We start from the raw sequence: 16,979 nt of genomic DNA, 5'->3' as shown, positions 1-16,979 counted from the left end.
TGATTTAAATCACATTCAAATATCACTTCAAACGAGGTATTCTCGGATACCATTTTAATTGATTCGACCTGATGCTTAGATCAACTTGCTTTTAACATGCATGGGATGACATGTTAGGTTGCTGGTTTGTAATTAGGACAGTGTTTGATCACGTCATTTATAGTGAAATTTAATTATTTTCCAAATTCCATCTACAAAGTATTTATAAGAATTAACTTATTCATTAATCTACATGTTTGGGTTCTGTAACATTTTCCAACATGTTTGAAAATGACATATTCAGATTCCTTGAATTTTTGTGATACTTTTTCGTATATAAATTATTTTCATTGGAGTTACAGATTAATTTATATGAATTTTAGAAGTTTTCGCATTTTTCTGGAATTCTTTTAAATCCATAAATGCATTTACTGCATCAGCCATACGTCAGCATGACCTCAGCAGGTCAAAGGCGCCAGCCCAGGTCAAACCTGGCGGCTGGGCCCCACATGTAAGTGACTCTGGGTTAGTGACTTTGTTTCTGATTTAAAATTTACTAATTAAATGCGTGGGGCCTCATGTGAGTGCCTCATTAGGTTATCTAGACAGGGAGGTTAGCGCTAATGACGGCCACGTCATCCTGCCGGAGAGCTGCCGGCGACGACCACATCCGACGGCAGCACCTCGCCGGAATCGGCAAACGGCGACGGTTGGACGCGCGGAGACCACCAGGAGGTAGCTCGCGTTGGGCCGCATCCATTCCCGTAGGTTTGAGGGCGAGGGGGTCGCCTCAGACGACAGGAGCAGTGACGGAGCGGCGGCCCGTGCTCGGCAAGATGGGGTCGAGGCCAGGGATGCGAGGGGGAAGAATTGGGGGTGGCTACGGGTTCCTGGGAGCTCCCTAAGCATGTTGATGTGCTCAGCAGCGACGCTCGGGGGGGGGGGCGCTAGCCACAGGGGCTCCATGGCCGACGGCAGGAGCTCGGGCTCCATGGCGGGAGGAGGCTAGAGGAAGGGGGGGCTCGACGGAAAGAGGGGGAAAGGAAGAAGAGCTCACGGCGGATCCAGGGAGATAGGCGGCTGGCTCGAGGACGACCTGTGGCCGGCGGATAGACGTCGACTTCCGGCGACCTTTGGTGGTGTTGGCGTGGGGAGACAGACGAGAGAGAGATCCGGGGGAAGGAATGAGGAGGAGGGATTGGGACGGCTCTCCCGAGCTTATCCTAGCCACCAGGTCGGCGGGGAGGCCAGGCAGGCAGGAGGCGTGGCGCCCCTCGCCATGCGCCGTGGCGAGCTTCTCCTGTGCCTTCTGACAGGAGGAAGAAGACGCCTAAGCCCCTGGTGGGCTGGGCGAGGCGACAGATAGAGGTATGCTCTTCTTTCTCTTATTTATTTTCTGTTTTGTTTTTGTTTTGGTAACTATTTACTTGCTATTTATTTCAGCTCCCAAAATAGTTTGTAAAAACTATTTTGAACACACCAAAATATTAGTTGGAATGTCTCCAACCCTTCCTAAAGTTTTCAACATTTTTTAAAACTTAAAGTTTCTGATTTCAAATTTTAAACTTGAAACCAGTAGCTTTTTGTATTTATTTAGAATGCTTAAAGTATCAAGAAAATGGTTTTCTTCATTGCTTATTTACTTCCGTGATTTATCAGACAAGTTGAACTTTTCTTGAGGCCATTTTGGGTTCATTGATTTTAACTAGTTTGATATTTCCTTTAATTTGAGAAGTGGCTAAGGTTTTGAGTTTTCCTTCACCACTTACTTTATTCTTGTTGAAAATTTCCTAGATGCAATGCAAAGAAAACATGAGCACAAGGCTAACTTGATTAAGGTGTCAGGGATGTGACAACTCACCCCCACTCAAAAGAATCTCGTCCCGAGATTTAGAAGTCATCGGAAATAACGCAGGATACTCAAGTCGGAGACGATCCTCTCATTCCCAAGTTGCCTCCTTTTCAGAATGATTTGAGAATTTAACTTTAAGAAACTTGTGGTTTCGACGTCGAGTGGTACGCTCAGCTTGATCAAGAATACGCATGGGGTATTCTCGGTATGAAAGGTTATCTTGGAGATCAAGCGTGTCGTGGTCCACTTCACGGATAGGATCCGAAAAGAAACGCATGAGTTGCGAGACGTGAAAGACATCATGAACCTTGGAAAGATGCGGAGGAAGTTCCAACTGGTAGGCAACTTCTCCTTGTTTGGCAAGAATGCGAAAAGGACCAATGTAACGAGGAGCCAACTTGCCCTTGATACCGAATCGATGGGTACCCTTGAAAGGTGTAACCCGAAGGTAAGCCTTCTCGTCAACTTCAAAGGTCACAGCCTTATGATGACGATCATATTGGCTCTTTTGACGAGACTGGGCTGTTTTCAACTTTTCACGAATAATGTGAACCTGCTCTTCTGCATCCTGGATCATATCCGGGCGAAAGAGTTGCCTCTCTCCGGTTTCTGACCAATTAAGAGGTGTTCGACATCTTCGTCCATAGAGAACTTCAAAAGGAGCTTTGCCCAAGCTTGATTGATAACTATTGTTATAAGCGAATTCGGCGAATGGAAGGCACTTCTCCCAATTCATACCGAACGATATAACACAAGATTGGAGCATATCTTCTAGGATTTGATTCACTCTTTCTACTAGACCACTTGATTGGGGATGGAAAGCAGTGCTAAAAGATAAGTGAGTCCCCATGGCAATCTGAAAACTTTCCCAGAAACGAGAAGTAAAGATACTCCCACGGTCCGAGTTAATCTCCAGGGGGACACCATGAAGAGACACTATTCGAGAGATATATAACTCTGCTAGCTGGCTAGCTGTTATACTCTCACGAACGGGAAGAAAATGAGCCACTTTGGAAAGACAGTCAATGACCACAAAGATAGCATTATTTCCTTTCTTGGTCTTGGGAAATCCGGTAATGAAATCCATGCTAACTTTATCCCATTTCCATTCGGGAATAGGTAGAGGTTGAAGGGTGCGAGCAGGCCTTTGATGTTCTACCTTAACTCGACGACAAATGTCGCAGTTAGCAACGAACTCAGCAATTTCTCTCTTCATCCTAGTCCACCAGAACCTGTGGCGTAGGTCCTGATACATCTTAGTACTACCGGGATGAATGGTGAGAGGAGAATCATGGGCCTCCTTAAGGATTAACTGCCTTAGATGTGGGTTCTTAGGAACCACTAGACGATTCTGGAAGAACACAACACCTTGATCGTTCATGGAAAACTCTTTAGCGTTTCCGCTAAAAATATTCTCCTTGATCCGTGCTATACCCTTGTCACGCTTTTGGCCAGCTATAATTTGATCCTTAAGGGTAGGCTTTGCCACCAGGGTAGAAAGGAATTACTTGAGGAACAATATGAAGATTCAACTTCTGAAAGTCCTCATAGAGATGTGGTTGACCTTGTTGTAGCATCAAATTGTTACAATAAGATTTATGACTTAGTGCATCAGCCATAACATTGGCCTTTCCTGGGGTGTAAGTTATCCCTAAGTCATAATCCGAGATCAACTCAACCCACCGTCTTTGCCTGAGATTCAAATCCGGCTGGGTGAAGATATATTTCAGACTTTGGTGATCAGTGAATATTTCGCAACAATTACCCAGAAGGTAATGTCGCCAGGTTTTTAGTGCATGGACCACAGCTGCAAGCTCAAGGTCATGTGTGGGATAATTATCCTCATGTGGACGCAACTGTCGAGATGCGTATGCAATCACATGACGATCTTGCATGAGAATGCAACCTAATCCTTGTCGCGAGGCGTCGCAATAGATAACAAAGTCCTTAGAAAAATCTGGTGGTAGCAACACAGGTGCGGAAGTCAGGCGTCTTTTCAGTTCCTGAAAACTATGCTCACACTGTGGTGTCCACTCGAACTTTTTATCCTTCTTGAGGAGTTCAGTTAGAGGCTTTGCAACCTTGGAGAAATTCTCGACAAAGCGGCGAGAATAGCTCGCTAGACCAAGAAAAGTCCTAACTTGCTTAACCGATTCAGGTTGAGTCCAATCAAGGACAGCTTGAACCCTCTCGGGATTGACAGCAATACCCTTACCAGAGATTACGTGACCTAGATAGGTCACTTCTGGTAACCAAAATTCACATTTTGAAAACATGGCATAAAGGCGATGCTCTCGAAGTTTCATCAATACCAGCCTTAGATGCTCGACATGTTCCTGTTTGTTCTTCGAGTAGATGTGAATATCATCAAGGTATACCACGACGAATTTATCCAAATACTCCACGAAGATTGAATTCATCAAACGAGAGAAGGTGGCTGGGGCATTGGTTAAACCGAAGGACATGACGGTGTACTTGTATTGGCCATAACGAGTAACAAAAGCCGTTTTTGGAATGTCCCCGTTCTTGATCTTGATTTAATGGTATCCCAACCTTAAATCCATTTTGGAGAAGACTGAGGACCCAGCGAGCTAATCATACAGATCGTTGATCCTGGGGAGCGGATACTTGTTCTTTATGGTGACCAGATTAACTGGTCGGTAATGTACAACCATCCGATCCGTTCCGTCTTTCTTCTTGACGAAGAGGACGGGGCAAGCCCAAGGAGAAGAGCTAGGACGAATGAAACCTTTATTCAAGGCCTCATCTAGTTTCTTCTTAAGTTCGGCTAGCTCCAAGGGTGCCATCTTATATGGTCTTCTGGCTATTGGAACAGTTCCCGGAACAAGATCTATCACAAACTCTACATCTTTGTCAGGTGGAATTCCTGGCAGTTCCTCTGGAAAAACATCCGGGAAGTCACGGACTACCGGAATGTCTTCAAGTTCCAGAAGAGGGTTGGCATTAAGGGAATAGAGTTGGCATTTGGCAACTCGAGTAGAGACATTTACTATCTCACCTGAGGAATGGGTAAGCTGGACATTTCTAGAATGAGTATCAATCTTGGCATAGTGAGCTGACATCCAGTCCATGCCCAAGATGATATTAATATCCGAAGATTTCAATGCTATCAGTGAGGCTAGAAAAACTAGGCTGTCTACTAGAATTTCATTGTCATAGGTTATCCTAGAGGTTTGCCATTTACTACCAGGAGTTTGGACAACCAATGGAATTGGCATATCACAAAAATACATGTTATGCAACTGTGCATAACTTTCTGAAATGAAGGAATGAGAAGACCCAGTGTCAAAGAGAACAGACGTGGGTGATGATTGACAAGAAGCGTACCCAGTATGACGTCGGGATCCTGTGCAGCTTCTTCTGCTGAGACATAGTTCACACGGCCACGTGCAGGAGTTGGCTTCACATAGTAAGCTTTGCCTGACTTGCCTTGCCCGACGGACTTTCCGGGTTGCTAGGCACCCACATTTCGAGGACACTCACGGGAATAGTGCCCTGGTTCTCCACAGTTGTAGCATATCACTTGGTTGGCACGTGGTGCAGCATTGCTAGCTGGACCACCATAAGTTTTTGCTGGAGGGTTGGTCAGATTCGTGTGAGGTGCCACGTAGGATGGCCTTGGAGTGTATCCTGGCGGCAGAGAACTGTTCGGAACCCACAGCCTGCGTTTTGGAAACGCGGAACCAGAAGACGAGCCAAAGTCACGGGAGTGCTTCCTTGTGGCTTCAAAGTCAGTATGACCAGTCTCGGCACTGATCGCCTTGTTGACCAGGGCTTGAAAACTTGCACACTCGTGGAGGCGCAGATCACGACGAAGCTCAGGGCTCAGACCCTTACGGAATCTTGCTTGCTTCTTGGCGTCAGTAGACACCTCCTCTGTTGCATAGCGGGCGAGGTTACCGAACTCGTGGCTATAGGCATCCACGGTCAACTTGCCCTGAGTGAAGGCACATAACTCCTCTCTCTTTCTGTCCATCAGGCCCCCTGGAATATGGTGCAGACGAAAGGATGCACTGAAGTCTGCCCATGTGGTTGCTGGTTCAGCAGGACGCATAGCTTCAAAGTTCTCCCACCACAGATTGGCGGGTCCTTCCAGGAAATACGCCGCAAAGGTCACCTTGTCGGCCTCAGAAACATTCGCAGAGCGAATCTTGCATGAGATGCTGCACAGCCAGTCATCAGCGTCGAGGGGATCGACGGAGTGATGAAACTTTGGAGGATTCAGCTTCACAAAGTCGTTGAGGGACACTGCAGCATTCCTAGGCTGACGAGCCGTATTCTGCTCAATACGCTCTAATAGTCGGTTGGTCTCCCTTTTGTTTCTCTCTGCCTCGAGCATAACTTCCGCCAGAGAGGGCGGGTGAGGCAGGTCTTCCTGCAACGCTTGACTACCCTCGCCTTGCTCGTGAGCAGGGACACGGTTCAACCTGGTGAACACCATCCTGACAAACAAACTCACAGCTTAGACCAATATCATACCAATACTAGCTATGGATTAAGAATGTACTGAACACACGGAATGCGGAAATGAATATCCGAACAACATGGTAACAAGCAACTGCTATATATACACCATGGTTCATACACACCCTTACATAGTTCAGTACAACCTTACTCGAAGAGCAAACTACTGAAATTATGAAACTACTCATCAGAGGCTTACAAGATTCCTATACATTATTTATCTAGGCCTCCGGAATTCATTTCACATCATACGCATACTTCACAAGTCACGCAGGACTATGAACGTACGGCTACGACCATACTATCCTTCCGCTCACAGCTCAGGCATCCGCATAGAACATCTCATAGAGATTACCTCCATGACCTGGAAGCTCAACCTGCGGATCAGGAAACACTCTGGCCTAAGATCCCTGGGATCCATAAGGACACGGATGTGGCCTTGGTCCCCTGACTGGTGGTAAGAGGGGTCCCCGAAGAGGGGTGACTCCTCCTATAGCTGGCCAGTCAACGTGGGCCGGAAGATGGGTCCTAACAGGGTTCAACATCTCCATATCTCCGTACCCTGTCTGGACTACCGGTGCCAGCTGCGTCAAAGCCGTCCACAGATGGGCACGGGTAGCATAAAGCTCCATGCGGAGAGCACGAGCATCCCTGTCTCTGTTTTCTAGCATCTCAACAGTGGACTGCAGTAGTGGATCCTCCATAGAAGAATCAAAATAGACTCCGCTGAGGTATCCCTCTTCACCAGGCTGAGAGGCCGGAACATAGCAGAACTCTGAGTTCTGCAGCAGTGCATGACTCGCCCTCATAATGGTCATCATTGAATAGGCAGCATCTTGTACTGCCATGTCAACAGTGACTCCCAACCCATAGGACCAATGGATTGGCTCCTCAGCTCCAGGGTAGTCTGGAAATACCCTGACAGTGCAGATATACTGGCTCTGGTTGAAGTCTCGGTACTGTTCCTCCACTGTGTACTCGGGGTACCAGCGGTAACCGCACACCAACATCACCCTGACCAGCATGGCCGTATGACCCGGCATATCAATGCACCTGGTCAGACGTACCACCTGACGAGAAGGACGGCCAGGCATCTGTAAATAGAGAGTAATGCAAAAGCATTAGAGCTCCGAATGCAAAATTGGGCAGCATAACGGCTGTAAATGCTCAAAAAGAAATTTTGAGACAACCCAAAATGGAATAGCGTAACCACTCAACTATCAAGTTCAACTCTCTGATCATCAAACTTACTTCCTTTTTCCTAGGAATGAAAGAAACTCAAATATCTCTTGACTCGTAGTCCTATAATCTACCGATCAGAAACACGAGCCTAGAAGAAGATGAGTAACCTAGTCGTTAATTCCCGCAGAAAAGACGAGGATGACCAGAATAGAATAAATTGGGAAGAGAACAAGAGTCTTACATTCCCTTCCACAAACAATTCCCTTATATATAACTAAAGCAATTCTAGACTCAACTTCGACCAGTTTGGCTTAGTAGTCCTACAGTCAGTCAGGCTCTGATACCAACGCTGTCGGGACCCCGATCCTAAGCCATAGGAATCCAGCCTATAACACATCGCATCCCTTTGCGGTCTCATGCACGGTTAACTCCACGGCTGCAGCCTTACCTTAGCCGGGACCGTTTGCGCCTTTTGACTCACGTATGCAATTGTGTCGCTAGCATTCCAATGTCAAAGAACCCGGATCGACAAGTCTAGTCATAAACCAAAGTGGCAGTACCGCACAAGGACAGGCATACATGACCCAACAAAGCAGGTGTCGGTCACCAGCGAGTGTAGACGAGTCGTAGCAAGCTACAAGGACTCCATTACATCGCATGACATTTCCCCAAAGGGGACAAATACAGCAGCTAAGAAGGACACATGCCGGTCAACCAATGTGTCCAGAGTAGTAGCGAGCTACCATGGCTCGTTGGATCACAACATAACCATAAACATACAAGCTTTATTTAAGAGGCTCGGAAGAGCCACACATATAAAATTACATAGTAAGGGTCTCACGACCCATCATAGCAGTCATTCAGTTACAAGCCATCGGAAGTGTTTAAAACTGTCTGAGTACAGACAGGTGCAACTAGAAGGCACATGGCCTGACTATACTACAGACACAACCTAGGGCCAGATCGTAGCTGGGACACCAGCTACTCGTCGTCGTCGATGTCTATGAAGAACCCACCATTAGGGTCATTAGCAACCTCTGCAACATTTGTTAAGCAAACATGAGTACGGAGGTACTCAGCAAGACTTTAGGATAACTATCTACTCATGCAATGTATCAATAAGGTATTGTGGGCTTTCATGCGGAAAGCCAGCATTTGACTCGTGGCTAGACAACTTGCATTTTTAAATAATTTTGACAACTTGATTTCTCGCACACGAGTCCATTAACACCACAACAATACACCATCGCGGAATCATTCCGTCTCCATACGGAAATGCCGTCCATGACACTCACGCTTATCTCGACAATTTTATGAGTAGCCATTGAAGTTATCTATGAACAACATATGTCTCCAAGTAGTCCATATCCGCGGACGCGACTATTCGAATAGATCATAACCTTGCAGGGGTGTACTTCGTCACACACGCTCTCGCCACTTATCGCCATGTGCACGTCATGCACCTCGGCAACCTTCAAGCGGAAGCCCAGCGAGGGAGTCGGCCATGACCATTAACCACATTAGTACCTAGTCCAGGTTTATCGCCTATCTGAGAGTAACCTGTACGGAAGTCTGGCCGAGGTTTCCACCACGACCTCAAACGATGTGCGCAGGGTTCCCAAGCCCACCATCCGAGTTCCACTTGGTACACCGTGCCACTACCTACCGCATCACAGCCCACCTCTCAGGTCAGCGCTATGCACGGCCTCCAGCATGACTATAAACACCAGAAACTACTTGCAACTCCTGGACCGAGTACTAAGAAATTAATAGGTCGAGCGGGGTCATATTTCAGGTCCCAGCATGTGGTAGTATCTCGTCTTGGATTACATACACGGAACTCGGTTCCTAAGGACGGTTCCAATGAAACAACCCGCCATGTACTCCTACACAGCCTTTCACCGGTACCTTTACCAAATCAGGTTAAACACACAACCTTTGCTTACCGAACACATTTTCACAATTCTGTTCATCTCCCAGATGACAGACCATACACAACTCTAAGCATAGCATGCATAGTAGGGTAAGGCACATCATGGCTCAAGCAACTACCAGGTATGCTAGGTTGCAAGGTTCAGCTATTTACTGTGACAAGGATAGGTCATGCAAAGGAACTGGGTTCAACTAATGTGGCAAAAGCATTTGAAGCATTTGATCCTAATGCAATAAGTAAGTGCAGGAGCAAGAACATGGGATTTATCGGAATGATCAAAATGGTTGCTTGCCTTGTTGCTCAGAGGAGTGATAATATCCGTCAGACGGATATTCGGTGGAATCCGGGGGAGCGGAGCCTACCGAAAGGAATGACAACAATCAATAACAAAAATATGCAATCAAGATGATGCATGAGCATGGCATGAGGGTGCAAGGTGGTATACTATTATAGCTAACATGTATTAGGTTTGAAGTTGATTTAAATCACATTCAAATATCACTTCAAACGAGGTATTCTCGGATACCATTTTAATTGATTCGACCTGATGCTTAGATCAACTTGCTTTTAACATGCATGGGATGACATGTTAGGTTGCTGGTTTGTAATTAGGACAGTGTTTGATCATGTCATTTATAGTGAAATTTAATTATTTTCCAAATTCCATCTACAAAGTATTTATAAGAATTAACTTATTCATTAATCTACATGTTTGGGTTCTATAACATTTTCAAACATGTTTGAAAATGACATATTCAGATTCCTTGAATTTTTCTGATACTTTTTCATATATAAATTATTTTCATTGGAGTTACAGATTAATTTCTATGAATTTTAGAAGTTTTGGCATTTTTCTGGAATTCTTTTAAATCCAGAAATGCATTTACTGCATCAGCCATACGTCAGCATGACCTCAGCAGGTCAAAGGCGCCAGCCGAGGTCAAACCTGGCGGCTGGGCCCCACATGTAAGTGACTCTGGGTTACTGACTTTGTTTCTAATTTAAAATTTACTAATTAAACGTGTGGGGCCTCATGTGAGTGCCTCATTAGGTTAGCTAGACAGGGAGGTTAGCGCTAATGATGGCCACGTCATCCTGCCGGAGAGCTGCCGACGACGACCACATCCTACGGCAGCACCTCGTCGTAATCGGCAAACGGCGACGGTTGGACGCGCGGAGACCACCAGGAGGTAGCTCGCATTGGGCCTCATCCATTCCCGTAGGTTTGAGGGCGAGGGGGTCGCCAGAGACGACAGGAGCAGCGACGGAGCGGCGGCCCGTGCTCGGCAAGATGGGGTCGAGGCCAGGGATGCGAGGGGGAAGAATTGGGGGTGGCTACGGGTTCCTGGGAGCTCCCTAAGCATGCTGATGTGCTCAGCAGCGACGCTCGGGGGGGGGGGGGCGCTAGCCATGGGGGCGCCATGGCCGGCGTCAGGAGCTCGGGCTCCATGGCGGGAGGAGGCTGGAGGAAGGGAGGCTCAACGGAAAGAGGGGGGAAAGGAAGAAGAGCTCACGGCGGATCCAGGGAGATAGGCGGCTGGCTCGACGACGACCTGTGGCCGGCGGATCGACGTCGACTTCCGGCAACCTTTGGTGGTGTTGGCGTGGGGAGACAGACGAGAGAGAAAGATCCGGGGGAAGGAATGAGGAGGAGGGGATTGGGACGGCTCTCCCGAGCTTATCCTAGCCACCAGGTCGGCGGGGAGGCCAGGCAGGCAGGAGCCGTGGCACCCCTGGCCATGCGTCGTGGCGAGCTTCTCCTCTGCCTTCTGGCAGGAGGAAGAAGACGCCTAAGCCCCTGGTGGGCTGGGCCAGGCGACAGATAGAGGTATGCTCTTCTTTCTCTTATTTCTTTTCTGTTTTTTTATAACTATTTATTTGCTATTTATTTCAGCTCCCAAAATAGTTTGTAAAAACTATTTTGAACAAACCAAAATATTAGTTGGAATGTATCCAACCCTTCCTAAAGTTTTCAACATTTTTGAAAACTTAAAGTTTCTGATTTCAAATTTTAAACTTGAAACCAGTAGCTTTTTGTATTTATTTAAAATGCTTAAAGTATCAAGAAAATGGTTTTCTTCATTGCATATTTACTTCCATGATTTATCAGAAAAGGTGAACTGTTCTTGAGGCCATTTTGGGTTCATTGATTTTAACTAGTTTGAAATTTCCTTTAATTTGAGAAATGGCTAGGGTTTTGAGTTTTCCTTCACCACTTACTTTATTCTTGTTGAAAATTTCCTAGATGCAATGCAAAGAAAACATGAGCACAAGGCTAACTTGATTAAGGTGTCAGGGATGTGACAATCATGTACTAAAAGATAATAAATAAAACAATTTCTAGTGAAATTATGGACATCATAGGGAATCAAAAAATTATGGGGGTTTATTCATAGTTGCCCAGATAAGGGTAACTTACATGCCATCCAGCTTGAATTCCGTTTTGTCAAGCCCTATCTACAATCCAAATGGCAGCTGCGGGTTCTTGGCCACGATGTAAATTAAAGCCATATACATCTGGTGAGGCCTGTGCGCCATAATAATCAATACGACCTCCTCCTAGCCAGAAATGAGTAGAATACTGCCAAAATTTAATTAATGTAGTGCTAATAAGTAGATTGAATATTTATATGATAATGCGTCAAAATTTGAGATAGAATAGACATGTGTAATACTCACATAAGAAAATTCTGAATTTTGATATAAGGTAGTGTTCTTGCTTGCCGAGAAGAATGTTGGATGAAGGTCAAAAGGCCATAGCAATGTTGAGTTTCCTTTCTACAAATAGAACATACAGGGAAAGATGGATACTGAATTAAAAATTATGTGTACCTCAAATATACTAGGAGAAAACTATATTACTTCAATGTTTTACCTCTTCGATAGATGGAATGCATCCCACTATGATTGCATTACAAAGAAATAGTAACACAAAAACAACTATGGGTTGAGCAGAATTCTCCATTTACTAATTAGGATGGACAAATGTGTTGTTGTGAAAGTGAGCCTTTCGTTGAGGCCCCTCATGACCTTTTATAGCAAAAGAGATATCAGAATTTGCTCGAGTCTATAATGAGATAAATTGGAATTTAATGAACATCATTTATAGATGTTCCTCTATGGAACATGCCTGAGTATATAAGAAGAGATATTTGAAAGTAAAGAACAACATTTATACCATGATCGTATATATATAATAATATCATTCATTTATAAAAAAATCTCATTGGAAATTGTGGGATTGAAATGATCATTAAGGAACAACATTTATAAACAATTTCTAGATAAAATAATAGGTTAAGTGGTGGTTTTGTAGACCAATGGTTCATGAAATTATTCTTTCGATACTTTCTTAGATTTGAAAATGATTAATTTTCTATAGCTATTTCATTATCTCTTTTTTCACTCTACGCATCATGCTCACAACTAGTTTGGTAAGTCAATATAGTTGGGATCCCAAGTGTAACACCCTATACACAATACCGGTTCCATACACCGGGGGTGGCTCATTGAAGGTAGCCCAGACGCAGGCTCGACCACCGGCCCACAAGGCCCAAAGAAAAGGAGAAACCCTAGGAGCATTCTGAAGACCTTCTTCCCCTCGAAGACAAGGGCGGCGTTGGACGAGATTGCATCTACATCTCTGTAATATCTAGGCATCCATCGCTTATATAAGGGTCGGCCAGGGACCCTCATTCTTATCTTTTCTTAGATAGAAACTCTCGATAGCAATCTCATACGCCATTGTAACCCCTCGAACAAGCTATCCCTCCATAGTGATATAACAAAACTAGCAGGATGTAGAGTATTAATATTTGAAGGCTCGAACATAGGTAAAACCCTTGTGTGATCTCCAATCTAGGACTGCCATATGCTTCTCGACCCCTACCGAGAAATCTGATGGTAGATAGCATCGTCAAATTGCACACCACGCACGCATGGTGCCTTCTAGAGAGTGATCTCAGAACTTATATGTCCCACCCTCCGGCGGCTTCTTGCTGAGGGAATGCCTAAGTTTTGGATCACTCACATTCACTATCGACGGGGATTGTCGTCTCAACATCAACCCATCGCCCACCCTACACGCACGATCTACATATGCACCATTGCCTTCAACGTCAACAACCACGACAACCTCTGGTTGTGCTTGCCACCAATTTGGCACATCGCCCCAAGAACCTCTTCAATCATCAAGGCATCTCGGTCATCGGCAACAAGATATTCACACATGTTTGAGCTAAGTATTTGAGGAGAAATATACTAGCAGCAACTATTCCAATGCCTATGTTACCCACTCGATTACTACATCTATAGTCGGTCATCCATGTAATACCACCATCACTCGCCTCAGATCTGATGGATAGTGGTTAATCCCTGGTACCCAAAACACATGAGTTAAAAGAACCAAATATTCTAAAGTTCATACGTCCTGATCGACCAGCTATAAACTCGTAGTTGGTGACTATGGGCTGCGATAACTGTCACATCGACCACTCCCCTTAGGATTGATCCTCGATGAGCCATCTCAGATTGTAGCGTCAACATGGGAGATCTGATCTTGTTTTCTGACTCAGATAACAACAACAATGAACAAGTATAGTAACACCAAGCCACAATCAAAGAGGCCATGGTTCTACCTTCAGATGAGAAATAAGCAAATGATAGGTTCAAGAAACCAAAAAGAGAGAGCCCCAACCACAGGTAGATGTTGGCACGAATACTGACACATCCAAGGTAGTCGTACATGATTACATGCCATAGTCAATCTCACTACAACTGGTCATGATGGCTGGTTGATCTGTAGGCTCCCAAGTTAAAGACGACAACTACGGCACCAGTGACAGCTGATATTTCCATTCTGTATGATCCGGTATCCAATCAGAAAGTACCCCTCATATATATCCCCAAAGAGGTGACCTTCGGTTATCGAACACGTGAGAGGAAGGTTCCCTTGAAGCGATGATGTCTATCAAGAAATTGTTAAAAGATTAATTCTATCTTTTGACCGGATCAATCAAGCTAATAGTAATGTAACACTTATAATAAAAAGAAGGCATGGGTATGAGATCTTTGATGCTTATAACAATGTATTTGTATTGGTACCAGATATGATATTAATTTTTGCGCTGGAAGTTGATACGTCCATTTTTTATCATGAATTATTATTGATATTTGTGTCATTCCTTTCCATTATTCCCTATTATTATACAATTCATATGCCATTTCTCTCGGAATATGCAAGGTACATCACCACGAGGGAAATATGTGGAAACTGGAATTCTAAACCAGGAAACCGAGAAAAAGATACAAAAATTGAGAGACTCCAAATGATCTGAAACTTCACAAATATGTTTTATGGAATATTTAAGAATTATTGGGCCAAAAATATCCCAGAGGGGTGCCATGTGCTGGCCACAAGCCAATAGGGCACGACCACCCCCTGGCCATGCCCTGATGGCTTATGGGCCCCCTGCTGGCCCTTTGTCGTCCCACTACTCCTATATTGTGTATTTTAACCTAGAAAAATCATAATAAACATTTTTGGATGAAGCGCTCCCGTCTTGAGGCGGAAACCTGGGCGTAGGCCCTTTTGCTCTCCATCGGAGAGATTTTGTCAGGGAAACTTTCCTTTGGGAGGGGGAAATCAAAGCCATCATCATCACCAACGCTTCCTCCTTCATGGGAGGACAATATTCATCAATATCTTCACCATCACCATCTCATCTCCAACCCTTGTCAATCTCTTGTATTCAATCTTTGTCTCAAAACCTCAAATTGATACATGTGGGTTACTTGTTGTTGTAGTTGATGCTTTTTGGATTACTTGGTGGAAGATATTATGTTTAGATACTTAATGATTATTATTACACCACTTATCTTGAACATGTTTATGAGGTGTGATTAGTAACTTTTGTTCCTGAGGACATTCTAGAAGTCTTGTTATAAGTAATTGTAAGTGCATCTTGTGCCCTTAGTGATTTTGGTGGTTTGAAGACTTATAGGTTATGGGACTAATGTGTTTGTAAGTGTACACAGGCTCTATAAGTCGCTGAGGAGTTTGAGTTATACGATGAATATCGAGCCCTAAAAATTAATGTCTGTGGCTGAAGAATTTGGTCTTAACTTGAAGATTTGATTGCGAGGAAATTGCGATGAAATTGATATTCCTCATGAAGATATTTAAGATGTGGAATTTGGTGTGTCGTGAAGAAAAGTAGTCCGAAGACTTTGAAGCATGAAGATTTACTCTTTCTGTTTCATTTTCTTTACTCTTGAGTCATAGGAACACCGTACTGTTAAAGGGGGTCGAAGATTGACTTGAACCTTTTCACGCCAATAAACTCTTACCTAGTTTAGGGGCGACTCATTCTGCTCCTTGTATGCATCATACGCTTAAGCCGCCATCCTTCATAGAAATATCCAAGTCGCTGAAACATTTCTTGATGACATCATCTTATCCCTTTAATCTCGAAAAAATGATGACGCAATCCCCAACGGATCTCGCGGCACAGATATCCTGAAAATCTTGGCCCTATTATTGCGAATCTTTAACTTGTATTTTCGGTTCCCGCGCGAGGCGCCTCGATTCCAGCGCCCGACCCTTTAAATAGGCTCGGGAAAGGGAGCGAAAAGCATCTCCACCTACTCACTTCATCTGCCTCTTGTTCCTCGCGACCGCACCAAGAAAGTTCTGACCGTTACCGCAACACGCGCCACCTCACTGATCTTATCCACCCAAGGGTCACATTATTTAAGGGCATTTATGTCAAATCATGTCGGGATGCTCCTAGGCTATATATAGCCCCCCCCCCCACAACCACTAGCTGGTTGGAGCTCCGAGAGAAACTGACACTTGTCATTTAGAGCAACTCAAATTCTTCAGAGTCTTCGAGAGTACAACATCAAGTGATGAAATACCCCAAACACCAAACCCCAAACCGAAAACCAAGTGATTGAGCATCACCAAAGAATTTGTTCCTGTGTGGAACTCACGCCTTTTACCTTTGAGGACTGTGCATCCTCTAGACGGTTAGGCGTCATGGTCTAGAGCATCCAGCAGTCAATTGTGGATCGCCGGGTGATTGAGTTTGTGAGGGTTTGGAAGTCTGTCCTGAAGACTTACCATGAGTGTCGGGCGAGGACTGTGTCCAGTTGGGTGCGATGAACTTGAAATCCATCGGCTCAGTGCGCGGCTCGAATGTCCTTCTGGGAATATGCACCTCGATCCTGTAGCGTGAATCCTCCGGGTAAGACGAAGTTGGCTTCCCTGTGATAGTCGGCAGAGCAATCCTCAAATCCTTGGTGATCTGCACTAGCTCTTTTCCAAACGGCATAGTGGTGTCGGGCGGGCAAAACTCCGTGAACTTAACAGGGACGAAGGTGGCCATCTAAACATTGGAAAATCGGAGAGAAGTCAGAAATGATCAGAAGAGGAAATAGAAGATTAAGAGAAAATAGTTTTCTTCCTAAGGCTTTTCCATTCCTAGAGGTTACGTCCTAAGGTCAGCGTGTGCTCTGAATACCATTTCTGTAGCGACCCGACTCAAC

General features: G+C 44.9%; 1 long non-coding RNA gene across 1 annotated transcript; it reads right to left on the bottom strand.

Moving 5' to 3' along the window:
- Nucleotides 1-11,816: 11,816 nt before the first annotated feature.
- On the bottom strand, nucleotides 11,817-12,417 carry LOC123440127. The gene is made up of 3 exons (XR_006630282.1): nucleotides 12,307-12,417; nucleotides 12,111-12,209; nucleotides 11,817-12,012 (listed from the first exon to the last, which is right to left on the bottom strand). It is a non-coding gene; the product is annotated as an uncharacterized LOC123440127 (long non-coding RNA).
- Between the last annotated feature and the right edge of the window lie 4,562 nt (nucleotides 12,418-16,979).

This window comes from Hordeum vulgare, chromosome 3H (genome assembly GCF_904849725.1).
Source record: "Hordeum vulgare subsp. vulgare chromosome 3H, MorexV3_pseudomolecules_assembly, whole genome shotgun sequence".
NCBI classification, from domain to species: Eukaryota; Viridiplantae; Streptophyta; class Magnoliopsida; order Poales; family Poaceae; genus Hordeum; species Hordeum vulgare.
The sequence above is the reverse complement of the archived record's forward strand: the minus strand, read 5'-3'. Positions and strand labels throughout refer to the sequence as shown.